This window comes from Gopherus flavomarginatus, chromosome 3 (assembly GCF_025201925.1).
Source record: "Gopherus flavomarginatus isolate rGopFla2 chromosome 3, rGopFla2.mat.asm, whole genome shotgun sequence".
In the NCBI taxonomy this organism is placed as follows: domain Eukaryota; kingdom Metazoa; phylum Chordata; order Testudines; family Testudinidae; genus Gopherus; species Gopherus flavomarginatus.
In genome coordinates this window covers 54,111,437-54,124,870 of record NC_066619.1, presented here as the reverse complement: position 1 = coordinate 54,124,870, position 13,434 = coordinate 54,111,437, and the positions used below count along the sequence as shown (strand labels likewise).

The window sequence follows — 13,434 nt, the reverse complement described above, 5'->3', positions numbered from 1 at the left end:
GGAGAGGAGGCACGATGTGAATCGGGGTGGGGGGGGGACGCTGTGGGCTTCTCCAGGAGGGAGGGTGTGCTTGGTGCTCTGGCTGTAGGGGTGTGTGCAAAGAGTGGGATGTGGGGGGGTGTGCTAGGCTCCACCTGCTGCTCATGGATGCAAATGAGCTCCATCATTCTGGAGCAGTCCTTTGTAGATCTACCAGCTATGCCTTTTCCCACAGGGGGCAGTGAAAGTTACTGCAGCCCCCTACTAATCACTGGCAGGAAAGGACAGTTCCATTCCTGTACAGTGACATTGGGGCATGATGTGTCACCCATTTTCAAGAGGAGTCCTTTGCTTAATAACTCCACCATTTCTATATGCTTCTCATCTCTATTTCATAGCTATCACCATGGCAGCTTTCTGTGGACCTCAGAGCCAGTTCTGTCTCCCATGCTGTCACCGATCCAAGGAATAGTCAGTCCTTGTTGTCGGTTGTCAGCGATGCACTGACAGTTGAGGAACGAGGAGTTTATAATAAGAGATCTCACTCTCTTGGGCTATCACATTGCTGATCCGTAGGGCCCAGAATCTGCCTTCCCAATTCAGGCTGTGGTGCAAAGTCTTGCTCACACAAGTAATCCCAGGCCACAGAACAACTCAGATAAATAAGATGCTACTCAGTGTGAGCGGGGGTGTCAAAACTGTGCTTCATATAATTAATTATATGGCAATTGGAGGCAGGGGTGCCAGAATTGGGGGGTCAGGGAGACATGGCCCTCCCACTTTTTGCCATGGGTTCCCCTGCCCCTCCTCTTCCCCCTGAGACTCCACCCTCCCTTCCCAGCTATACCAGCAGCTGGAGCCCAGCCGGGGATGGGAGCCTCAGCAGCATGGGGTGCTGTGCTACAGACCCTCCAGTTGGCCAAGGGTGGGGCCAAGCGCAACCCCCGGTCTATTCCCCCACCCGGTGGGCCCTCTGCCTAGCAAGTGGAGAGCCCACAGCTCCTCACAGCTGCCCAGCAGCGCAGCTCTTACCATGGCCAGGCTGTGGCTCTGAGGCTGCCTAGCACCCCTGGCCAAAGTCAGGTCAGGGTAAGAGCTGTGTGGACAGCTGTGGGGAGCCGCGGATTCTCCTGCTATGGGTAGGGGGCCTGCAGGGCAGAGACATGGGCCACGGCATGCTTTCAGCCCCTCAACCTCGGGCAGATGGAGGGTCCTTGACTCCTGGCCCGCTGTGGCTTGTCTTGGCTGGGGGCGGGGCTTTGGGCAGAAGGGATGGGATGGGGCAGGGTGTGGTCAGGGCCACGGAGGGGATGGGAGCCCCTACACTCTTTGGAGCAGGCTCTGCCACCCCTGACTGGAGCGGGGAGGAATTATTGTTTGCATGACCAATAAGCGCTGTATGGTTATCTCGGGTACGCATATACTGTCCATGGCAGTGGAGCGAAAGTAATTGATACAACTCCTGAGGAAATCTCAGCACAAACAAAAGATTTGACTTTTTGTCTGAAACAACTACAGTGCTGACTACTGAAAAGAGGGTTGGCCAAATGAGGCCCAGGAGCCCCGAGTAGGTGAGTCCTTCAAGCTTCCTATTCATTTCCACTGGAGATCTCACAAGATCCCACTTGTGTCCTTGTAGAACTCCACTAATTTTCAGTCAGTTGTTACTCCTACATCTCAAATTGTCATACTCTATATTTCTTCTCCTGCGCAGTAGGCCAGAGAGTCGTCCAACATAATTAAAAGCAATACATTTTTTTGGTCAACCAGAGGTTACAATTCAGAGAATAGCAAACCCACTCCTTTCAGAAGTCTACACAGCTTTGTAACCCAAAGAACAATAAGCATTTCAATGCTTAACCTACCTTTAGCTCAAGGACAGTAGATATTACTGGCATGTGAAATAAATGACATTGTTATTCAGGAAACTCCAATTACTCATGGCATCCATCCTAAAAATCATCACTTTGGAGCCACACACCACAACTCACAGCATGGCTTTGAATTACTGTTCTCCCAATCTCTCTGTCAGATGGTGATTTCCCCTCAATTCAGTGCTTTCTGTGGCTTCCCACATATTCCATTTCCTGGTGAATCATCATAGCGGCACTTATATTTGTAACACAGAAACAAGGAGTTTCCTGCATATAGATTTTTCCAGCCGCACTTCAGTAACCTTGAAAATATTTAACACTGAAGCTAAATGGTGCTATAACTTTGCTTTTGTATCAGACAATGTGAACTATGGTTTTTGTATTCTATTTTGTTTAAGCAATTTAGAGAGTTTTACTTACCAAGGTATCTCATTATAGCATTATCAAATAGCTACAAATTCTTTAACCTTAATTCTGCATTTTTCTATTCATTGAGAGATTACTCATAAATATTATATTAATCTGCTATAAAAATAGTGTATGTGGGGAGGTGAGGGGAACGGTTTGATGAGACGGAACTTTCACTGTATTTTTCTCTTGTCCTTGACCTAAGATGTGCTATGTTATCTACCTTTTCAAGGCAATGACAAAGGATGTTAAGTTAGTTTGAGTAGTCTGGTAGTAGTAAGTTTCCCACCCTGTCACTTTGGGCTGCTGTTTTCCTTTCCTTTTAAAACCATCCTACAGCCCCAAATCAGTAAAGCTATTGTGCATTTCTATAGCTAGGAATACAGAGAGTTTATGAAGATATTGTATTGCAGTTCTAGTGTTGCCTGGCATCCAGTTTTTGTCCAAAATGCCCAGTTGAAAAGGGACCCTGGCAGCTCTGGTCAGCACTGCTGACTGGGCCGCTAAAAGTCTGGACGGCAGAGCAGTGAGGCTAAGGTAGGCTCCCTGCTTCTCCTGTCTCTGCGGGGCTCCCGGAAGCAGCTGGCATGTCTGTCACGGGGCGGCCACGGGGACTCCATGAGCTGCCCCTGCCCTCAGCTCTAGCTCAGCAGCTCCCAATGGCCAGGAACTGTAGCAAATGGGAGCTGTGGGGGTGGCACCTGTGGGTGCAGGCAGTGCACAGAGCTCCCTGGCCCCTCTGCTGAGGAGCTGGACATGCCAGCCGCTTCTGGGAGCCGCCTGAGGTAAGCACTGCTGGTCGGAGTCCGCACATCGAACCTGCTTCTGCACCCTAACTCCCACCCAGAGCCCTCACCCCTCCTAACCCAAACCCTGTCCCAGCCCTGAGCCCCCTCTCACCCTGTGAACCCCTCGGCCCTAGCCCAGAGCCCCCTCCTGCACCTCAAACACCTCATCTCCTAACCCAAACCCCGTCCCAGCCCTGAGCCCCCTCTCACCCTGTGAACCCCTCGGCCCTAGCCCAGAGCCTCCTCCTGCACCTCAAACACCTCATCCCAAGCCCCACCCCAGAACCTGCACCTCTAGCTGGAGCACTCACTCCCACCCCGCACCTTAACCCCATGTCCCAGCCCTGATCCCCCTCTGCACCCAAACTCCCTCCTGGAGTCCACACCCCCTCCCACACTCCAATCCCCTGTCCCAGCTCTGAGCCCCCTCCTGCATCCTAAACCCCTCATCCCTGGCCTCACTCCAGAACCCACACCCCCAGCCAGAGCCTGCACCTCCTCCTACACCCCAACACCCTGCCCCATCCCCATGAAAATGAGTGAGAGTGGGGGAGAGTGACTGACAGGGGTAGGTGTATGGAGTGAGCAGGAGGTGGGGACTCATGGCAGGGGTGGGGTCAGGGCGGGATCGAGTGCGTTCAGTTTTGTGTGATTAGAAAGTTGGCAACCCTATGCTGTTCTATGCATATTATTAGTGACATTCTCAGAAGCAATGTAAGGTGCATCATCTTGTTTTGAGCATAATTCATGCAAATCTTCCACATGGCTGCTCATTGCAAGAGCCAAGTCATTAGGCCAGCCACATGTGCCTGCGTTCATTTATATCTTGCAGATAGATATTTACTTATTTAACTCAGGAATAACAACACTCCCAGCTCCAGTATCTAGTCTATTTAGTAGAGTTACAAGGGTTTGTAAACCAGCCTTAAACTGTTGATGTATGCTTTCAGAAGACTAATTCTAACGGAAAGCAATGATTATGCATCTTTTAAAAGGCTTGTAAATGATGGCATCATGTGTATTCCAACATCTGTAGGTAATCCAAGCACAGGCAAAAGTGTTTCAAATTTCATTGAACAAAGAGTAAACATCAGCTGAAAGATTGCAAGTGTTTTAGGAAAGCTTACACAGAATACCCCAATGCCTTTGTTACTTTTTAACCAATGAGTCTGAATCCTGTATAAGATCATGTTTTGAAATTGGATATGGAGTAATACGCAACCTGATTATGCATCTTGGAACATGTTTTATTTATGACAGTCAGAAGAGTTTGGGACTGCAACAAAAGGAGAGACAGAACGTTTCTGCTTTTAGTGAGGATTAATTATCCTACTGTAATCAAGGTCTTTACTTTGAGTTAACTATATCAAACTATAGAATTATAATTGCTATCTGTCTACACCTATAATATCTGAGCTAGTCATTCACAGTTTGGGATATCATAGCCTGATCACCTGCATCTTTGCAGATTCTAACTGACTGGAGAGTCTGTGGAAGTTACCTGCTTGTTACCGTATCTGTAAGTCAGCTAAGTTTTATTTTTATAGTAATTCCATGAGGCTGATATTTGTTTTACAAGAATATTCAATAAGATCACAGAATTGCTTTCAGGCCATACTGTGATGATTTCATGATATTCTCATGAGATGTTTATGCTGTTGGCACTGTTAAAATATTAATGTGTACACAATACTGAAGAAACAAAGTTTAGCAATAGACTTTGAAAGGATTTTTTTTTTTACTTTTAGGCAAATTAAGACTATTTGTCAGAAATCCATGTTCTCAACAAATAAAGAACATTGCTTCCAACATCATTTATCTAAAGAAAAGTTATCTAAACAATTATGACTCATGTTTTCCAGAATATTTCTTAGTATCCATCTCCCTACATTTTGATGAGAACATATTAAAAATTAAAGAAAATGTTTTTTTCTGAAGAAATATATGTATACACACACACACTCACTCACTCACTCACCGTTCCTCAGGAAAAACAAGATCTGCTGTTTTTAGTTATAATTGATCTGGAAAAGTCCCCTTCCCTTTCATCTATCTTAGTGATTTATATCCCCCTCCCCCCTTAACACAGTATTGGAATACCTCACAGTCTTTAATCTATTTATCCTCACAACACCCCGGAAGGTAGGAAAGTGCTGTTACCCCCATTTTATAGGTTCTCAACTGAGGCCCAGAGAATCTAAGTGACTTGCCCAAAGTCTCACAGAAAGTCTAAAGGAGAGCAAGTCTGTAGCAGAGCATGAACACAATTTCCCCAAGTTTTAGGCTCATGACATAGCCTCGGGACCATCCTTTCTTCCCTTTACAGTAACAGATCTCAGAAGAAAGTATATTTTATTGTAGTTTCAGTGAAAAAATACTGTTGAAAGAACATCAGATTGTGTTTTACAGTTAATCCACATTGGCTTTCATTCAGATAAACACATATAATTCTTATTGTGGTATGTCCAAACAAGGCTATGTATCATGGCAGTAAGAAGCAGATGTTTCATGAACACACTTTTGTTTTTCAAATTAAAATGTTTATTTAAGAGACAATTCAATAGAAATTTGCCCTAGCAACATGTGCAAAAGTTTCAAGAAATATGCACTTTTAAAATATGTTTTGCAGCACATTATTGTATTACAGTTACTATTTCTTTAGAAGACTGAGCTGTCTATGAAATAATTTTTTACTATGAGCTGCTATTCTTCAGTATGTCTGGCAGCACGTCTTTATGCATATGTATATGTAGTGTGTGTATATTCCTGCTTGTCACTAATTCCTCCAGAGTGCATAGATTTCTGGAATGTCTCCAGTAAGGAAACTTCTATTATATTTTGCTGCAGAGAAAAGTGTTTTTTTAAATATGGAAAATTATTTTTCCCAGCTATGAATAGCCCTTTTTCCTGATGGAAACTATGCAAGACTTGGGCCTTGTAAAACTTGTAAGTCTTTGCCACCTGCTCTCCCCCCTGCTCAGTTGGGAAAGGGAGAAAGGAAGCTGGAGTGTTTGTATGTGGGTGAAAGCATCACAGGAGGTTTGAGGGGTGGAACCATGTTACACTGTATACACGTGCTCACCAGCCAGAGGAGAGGTCCTGAAAGGTTGCTCTAGCCTGTGTAAGTTAGAGCAGCCATTAGGCTGCTCTTAATTATGCTGCAGGTAAGTTCAGCCCCATTCAAGCCAAGGATCAGGAAACCAGAAAGGTGGCTTATAGAGACCTGTCCTTTGCCACCCTGGTTCTTGCACCTAACAAAGCTCAGTTCAATCTAGGTCAGTGGTCTCAAAATCAAATGACCACAAGGGCCACATGAAGTCCAGTGCATTGGCCCAAGGGCCGCATCACTGACACCCCCACCCTCACTGCCCCTGGCCCCCCCCTGCCCACCCCTTCCATGAGGCCCCGCCCCTGCCCACCCCTTCCCCAAAGTCCCCACCCCAACGCTGCCCCTTCCCCGTCACCAGGGGGTGTGGGATGCAGCAGGGGGCTCAGGGCAGGGAGTTGGATGCAGGAGGCTTGCGGCAGGGGGCTCAGGGCAGGGAGTTGGGTGCAGAAGGGATGTGAGGTGCAAGCTCCAGCCTGGTGCCACTTACCTAGAATGGCTCCGGGGTGGCAGCGGCACGCATCAGGGCCAGGGCAGGCTCCTGGCCCCTCACCACGCTGCTCCGCTCCAGGAAGCAGCCAGAACCACAGCCCCTGGGGGAGCGGGTGTGGGCACAGGGCTTTGGCCCGTGAGCTGTAGTTTGCCCACCCCTGGCCTGGAGGTAGGCGAGGGGGCGCACAGGGAGCTTGGTTGCAGCCCATGGGCTGCATGTTTGAGACCCCTGATCTAGGTATATGGTCTACAGCTAAGCACTTACAATCTGCTTTAATCCTTAGAACCCTTAAGATGAACACATTACATTGAGTGATGTGAGCTGAGTTTTTCTCCTTCCTTTGCCATGAGTCCCACATCCTCCCTACCCATACATGAGGGGTTCTCAAACTTTTGCTTGCATGACCCCATTTTAATGAAGTATTTCCTACCAGGACCTCAGACAGCATGGATGACACCATTTTGAAGAGGAAAATGGCATCCTGCACATAATAGGACAGTGCCCGCACCATATGGACAGGGTCACGCCATCCTCCATGCATCATAACCTCACACACACCATACATGTGAAATCATGCTATGCAGAGCAAAATGGCATCCTTCATAGACTAGTGATCACCATGACCCCATCTGCTGCTGGCACAACCCCATTTGGAGTCCTGACTCACATTTTGTGAAACACTCCCATGAGGCCTGATCCAAAGCCAGTGAAGTCAATGGGAATCTTTCCATTCACTTCAGGGAGCTTTGGATCAAATCCTTAATCTCTTCCTTTTCCTTTTCCTGCTTTGGATGAGTGCCCTCCCATTAAGCATAAAAACTAAACCTTTACATTTTTTTCACAGCAGAAGAAAAATCTGATTTTTTCCACTATCAGACAATTCAGAAACAGTAGTGGTTTATAACAAAAAATATAAACAGTGGTTCCCAACAAAAAATCACCATTCAGCTTAGAAGAAGCATGGAAGTTTGGACTGGAAAGTTGGACCAAGAATAACCAAGTCCAAAGGGAGAATTTGTTCAAAAGTTGTAAGCATGTAAATACAGTGGATTGTAATGTAAGCCCACAAAGAACCCAGCCAATGCTTTAATACATCAGGCCTGGCAGTTTCTAAGGGACCTGAGGAAATCAGGCACCAGCTTCCATCAACTTTCAATGGGAATTGGGAACCTAACTTCCATAGGCCCCTTTGAAAATCCCAGCCAACGTGCAGGCACTGGAGGTCCCTTGCAACTATACCTGCCTATGGCATCAGTATATGCATTGTCACAGTGCATATCATGAGCCTATCCAATCACACCTCTACTCTATTATGGAACTCCTGCTGAGCTCATTGAGGAATTCCCTGAGCAGAGCATCTGGAGGGATTATGTTATGATGCCTACTCTACTTGCACTTTGATGACACTTGCATATGCAAGAATCCTATTCTCTTTGCGCTTACATCAGCTTGACATCAGTATATCTCCAGTGTCTACAATGGGGTTACTGTAGATTTACACAAGTGCAAATAAGAGCATACTCAGGCCATACATTTTCTTCTTATATGAAGACACGTAGCTGAAGGAAAAAAATATAGTGATCATTGTGTAAGGAAAATTGACTTATAAAAACAAATGTACCAAAATATTGGCATACAGACAGTAAAAGCATTTAAATAAAAAAGGAAGAGCTGCTTCCTCATCATCTTTCCTGTCATACTCTTTTATCCTTTCTTCTTCTTTGTCCCTCCTCCCCGTTACTCTCTTTGTCATGCCATTGTAAAACAAGGATGTTCATGCAAGATGAACCCTAGGGAGACAAGATGAGAATGCAGTTACTTAATGACACAGGGAGAAATCACCAAGCTAAACAGGAATTCTTTTTTGCTAAACACATAAAATGTGCCCAGGGCTGTCAAATGAATGCTTCATTTTAATGAGAAACAGTGCCAGAATTAGGACTTGTGCCTTTAAAAGTGTAATTGGTAATAATAGAGATGCTATACAAATGTAAGCCATTGACTATGGCAACACAGTTCTTCTTTATTCTTCTTTTTCATCTAGTCCTTAATTTTAAATTTAAAATAAATATTAAATGACTATTTATAAAGGCATCCCAAGACCTAAGGTTCTTGGGTGTCTGACAATATCATAAATAATGTAATAGTACAAGCTATGGTAATGAAACTACCCAATTGAGGAAAAGGTACCAATGAAAATGCTTAGCACTTATATACTGCTTACTCTCTTCAAGGCTCTTTGCAATCAGTCATGAATTAATCCTCACCAATCCTCCTCCTCCTGTAGGTGAAAGTAATTTATTGTCAGCTCAAACTTTCAAATGTAGATGGGTAAATTCATATTTAGGTTCTTAACTGAGTGGCCTGAAGCGTGGAGGTGTTGGAAAACCTATAGCTGGATTTCAGTGGGTGCTGTGTGGGCTTAGCACTTCTGGAAATTAGGCCCTTCTGCTAAGAACTTAAATATATATCTAAGTGCCTAATTTTAGGCACAAGCTTTTGAAACGTTCAGCCACATTGGCCAGACAAGAAACCTGAGACACAGATTAATGACAATCCTGCATCTTGGCAGGGGGTTGGACTAGATCGGGGTAGGCAACCTGTGGCATGTGTGCTAAAGGCAGCACGCAAACTGATTTTCAGTGGCACTCAGACTGCCCAGGTCCTGGCCACCAGGCTGGGGGGCTCTGCATTTTAATTTAATTTTAAATGAAGCTTCTTAAACAATTTAAAAACCTTATTTACTTTACATACAACAATAGTTTAGTTATAGATTATAAACTTATAGAGAGAGACCTTTTAAAAATGTTAAAATGTATTACTGGCACATGAAACCTTAAATTAGAGTGAATAAATGACGACTCGGCACACCACTTCTGAAAGGTTGCCAATCATAGACTCATAGACTCTAGGACTGGAAGGGACCTCGAGAGGTCATCGAGTCCCGTCCCCTGCCCTCATGGCAGGACCAAATACTGTCTAGACCATCCCCGATAGACATTTATCTAAACTACTCTTAAATATCTCCAGAGATGGAGATTCCACAACCTCCCTAGGCAATTTATTCCAGTGTTTAACTACCCTGACAGTTAGGAACTTTTTCCTAATGTCCAACCTAAATCTCCCTTGCTGCAGTTTAAGCCCATTGCTTCTTGTTCTATCATTAGAAGCTAAGGTGAACAAGTTCTCTCCCTCCTCCTGATGACACCCTTTTAGATAGCTGAAAACTGCTATCATGTCCCCTCTCAGTCTTCTCTTTTCCAAACTAAACAAACCCAATTCTTTCAGCCTTCCTTCATAGGTCATGTTCTCAAGACCTTTAATCAAGTTGCTCTTCTCTGGACCCTCTCCAATTTCTCCACATCTTTCTTGAAATGCGGTGCCCAGAACTGGACAGAATACTCCAGTTGAGGCCTAATGAGCGCAGAGTAGAGCGGAAGAATGACTTCTCGTATCTTGTTTACAACACACCTGTTAATGCATCCCAGAATACGTTTGCTTTTTTTGCAACAGCATCACACTGTTGACTCATATTTAGCTTGTGGTCCACTATGACTCCTAGATCTCTTTCTGCCATACTCCTTCCTAGAAAGTCTCTTCCCATTCTGTATGTGTGAAACTGATTGTTCCTTCCTAAGTGGAGCACTTTGCATTTGTCTTTATTGAACTTCATCCAGTTTACCTCAGACCATTTCTCCAATTTGTCCAGATCATATTGAATTTTGACCCTGTCCTCCAAAGCAGTTGCAATCCCTCCCAGTTTGGTATCGTCCGCAAACTTAATAAGCGTACTTTCTATGCCAACATCTAAGTCGTTGATGAAGATATTGAACAGAGCTGGTCCCAAATCAGACCCCTGAGGAACCCCACTTGTTATACCTTTCCAGCAGGATTGGGAGCCATTAATAACTACTCTCTGAGTACGGTTATCCAGCCAGTTATGCACCCACCTTATAGTAGCCCCATCTAAATTGTATTTGCCTAGTTTATCGATAAGGATATCATGTGAGACCGTATCAAATGCCTTACTAAAGTCTAGGTATACCACATCCACCGCTTCTCCCTTATCCACAAGACTTGTTATCCTATCAAAGAAAGTGATCAGATTGGTTTGACACCATTTGTTCTTTACAAATCCATGCTGGCTATTCCCTATCAGCTTACCACCTTCCAAGTGTTTGCAGATGATTTCTTTAATTATTTGCTCCATTATCTTCCCTGGCACAGAAGTTAAACTAACTGGTCTGTAGTTTCCTGGGTTGTTTTTATTTCCCTTTTTATAGATGGGCACTATATTTGCCCTTTTCCAGTCTTCTGGAATTTCTCCCGTCTCCCATGACTTTCCAAAGATAATAGCTAGAGGCTCAGATACCTCCTCTATTAACTCCTTGAGTATTCTAGGATGCATTTCATCAGGCCCTGGTGACTTGCAGACATCTAACTTTTCTAAGTGATTTTTAACTTGCTCTTTTTTTATTTTATCTTCTAAACCTATCCCCTTCCCATAAGCATTCACTATGTTAGACATTCCTTCAGACTTCTCAGTGAAGACCGAAACAAAGAAGTCATTAAGCATCTCTTCCATTTCCAAGTTCCCTGTTACTGTTTCTCCTTCCTCACTGAGCAGTGGGCCTACCCTGTCCTTGGTCTTCCTCTTGCTTCTAATGTATTGATAAAAATTCTTCTTGTTTCCCTTTATTCCCATAGCTAGTTTGAACTCTATTTTGTGCCTTTGCCATTCTAATCTTGCCCCTGCATTTCTGTGTTGTTTGCCTATGTTCATCCTTTGTAATCTGACCTAGTTTCCATTTTTTATATGACTCCTTTTTATTTTGTAGGTCATGCAAGATTTCGTGGTTAAGCCAAGGTGGTCTTTTGCCACATTTTCTATCTTTCCTACCCATCGGAATAGCTTGCTTTTGGGCCCCTAATAGCGTCCCTTTGAAAAACTGCCAACCCTCCTCAGTTGTTTTTCCCCTCAGTCTTGATTCCCATGGGACCTTACCTATCAGCTCTCTGAGCTTACCAAAATCCGCCTTCCTGAAATCCATTGTCTCTATTTTGCTGTACTCCCTTCTACCCTTCCTTAGAATTGCAAACTCTATGATTTCATGATCACTTTCACCCAAGCTTCCTTCTACTTTCAAATTCTCAATGAGTTCCTCCCTATTTGTTAAAATCAAGTCTAGAACAGCTTCCCCCCTAGTAGCTTTCTCAACTGGACTAGATGACCCCTGCAGTCCCTTCTAGCCCTGTGGTGCTATGACTCTAATATTTTGCAACACAGATAACTAGAATTAGGCATCTCGGGAGGAGATTTTGGAAGCTAGGCACAAGCTCCCATTGGCTTTCAGTGAGCCCTGGACATCTAACTGTCTTTGTGACTTTGAAAATCTCCCCCTAAATCTGTATCTAGATGCCTAAATAAGTAATCTGATTTTCAATGTTGCTGAAGTCCGTTGACTTCAGTAGTTGCTCAGCACCGTTTCAAATGAGGCCACTCATTCAGTTGCCTAAATATGGGTTTAGGCGTTGCACTTACCCAAAGATTTTTTTTTAGTAAAAAGATACCTATCCAAGGTTCTAGGTGTACAAATAGAGCAGCAATTAAATCACAGCATAAGCATATACTGAATCAATGATAGCACCAGGTTGAAAACACAAGAGTTCCTGGCTCCCTGTCATATCTGACCTTGCTTCTCTCAAATATATGAATAATACACAAATTACTGTTATATCATGTCATATTAGAAGGAGAACCACTTCTTAAGGCTCTGGCTCCTTTCCTCTCAAAAATATAACACAGGTCTGTCATCGGTTCCAGTTTGCTGAGGATAAGTGTCCTAACAAGAGATAAGACACCAAACAATGACTTATGTAGATTGAACCAATATTGTTTAAGGTTAAGGCTTTATGTACTAAACGTAGATCTTGAATGACAATGTTTGAATTACAGGCAGCCCCTGTAGCTTTCAGAGTGTGATTCTTCTTGATTTTCATGCATGAAACCCTTGTATATTCATAGTGTACCATTTTGTATTAGCTGGAGTCTATGAGATATTATTTTCCAGGATGGTCCCAAAATATTAGTAATCTATCTTCAAGGTTGTGAATGCATGAATCATTGTTGTAAAGTCCACGGTTGGAAGAAAAAAACCTAACAGCTTCCAAATAGGTCAGTGATTAAAAAATAAAAAGTCCGTTCTAATCTATGCTAAGTGTGGGCTTCCAGTTTCAGCTCATGGTCAAATATGGGTCCCTGTGTGTTCAAGATAAAACTCACCTACCCTAAGTCACTGAAGAGATGCTTCATATATTTCCCTCACCCTAAAAGCAATTTATCTGCCTTCTTGCTGGAGGACCAATAGAGGCAAAGGGGTTTTCAGCTATCTCTGAGGAGTCATTCTCCATTTTCATTGAGCTATTCTGTCTATGGTTAGAGGACTATTATTGCAAGTTGTTAGCCACAAACACTGGCAGTCTGGCACTTACATGTCCCACATCCTCACAAGTTTACAAATTATCTATGACTAATGAAGTGGCAAGGGAGAATCCAGTGGAAAACTTGTTTTGATTCAGACTGAGCACATCATAGATTAGAACATTTTTACATTCCTATTCTGTGGCTATGAGAGGCAAATCAATCATTCTTTTCCATTGCCATAGCATCAGCAAAATCCCATCCACTGGAACTGTTCAGAGGGGTGGGCAGCCTGCTGATCCTGACCGGCCTGAACTCTGCTGCACAGCGAGGTGTTCTCATAGTGAGGAATTTCTATGTCTATT

The 13,434-nt window shown here is 44.0% G+C and overlaps 1 protein-coding gene across 3 annotated transcripts in view; it reads left to right on the top strand.

Moving 5' to 3' along the window:
- Positions 1-13,434, top strand: part of HAPLN1 (hyaluronan and proteoglycan link protein 1) — a 102,403-nt gene that overhangs the window by 22,762 nt on the left and 66,207 nt on the right. The window contains exon 1 of one of the 3 annotated variants that reach the window (XM_050944846.1): positions 4,389-4,568. The exons of the other annotated variants lie outside the window; for them this stretch is intronic. The gene's annotated coding sequence lies outside the window, so the exon portion shown is untranslated. Of the gene's footprint in view, positions 1-4,388; positions 4,569-13,434 lie in introns of those variants that run through there. 3 annotated transcript variants of the gene reach the window in all.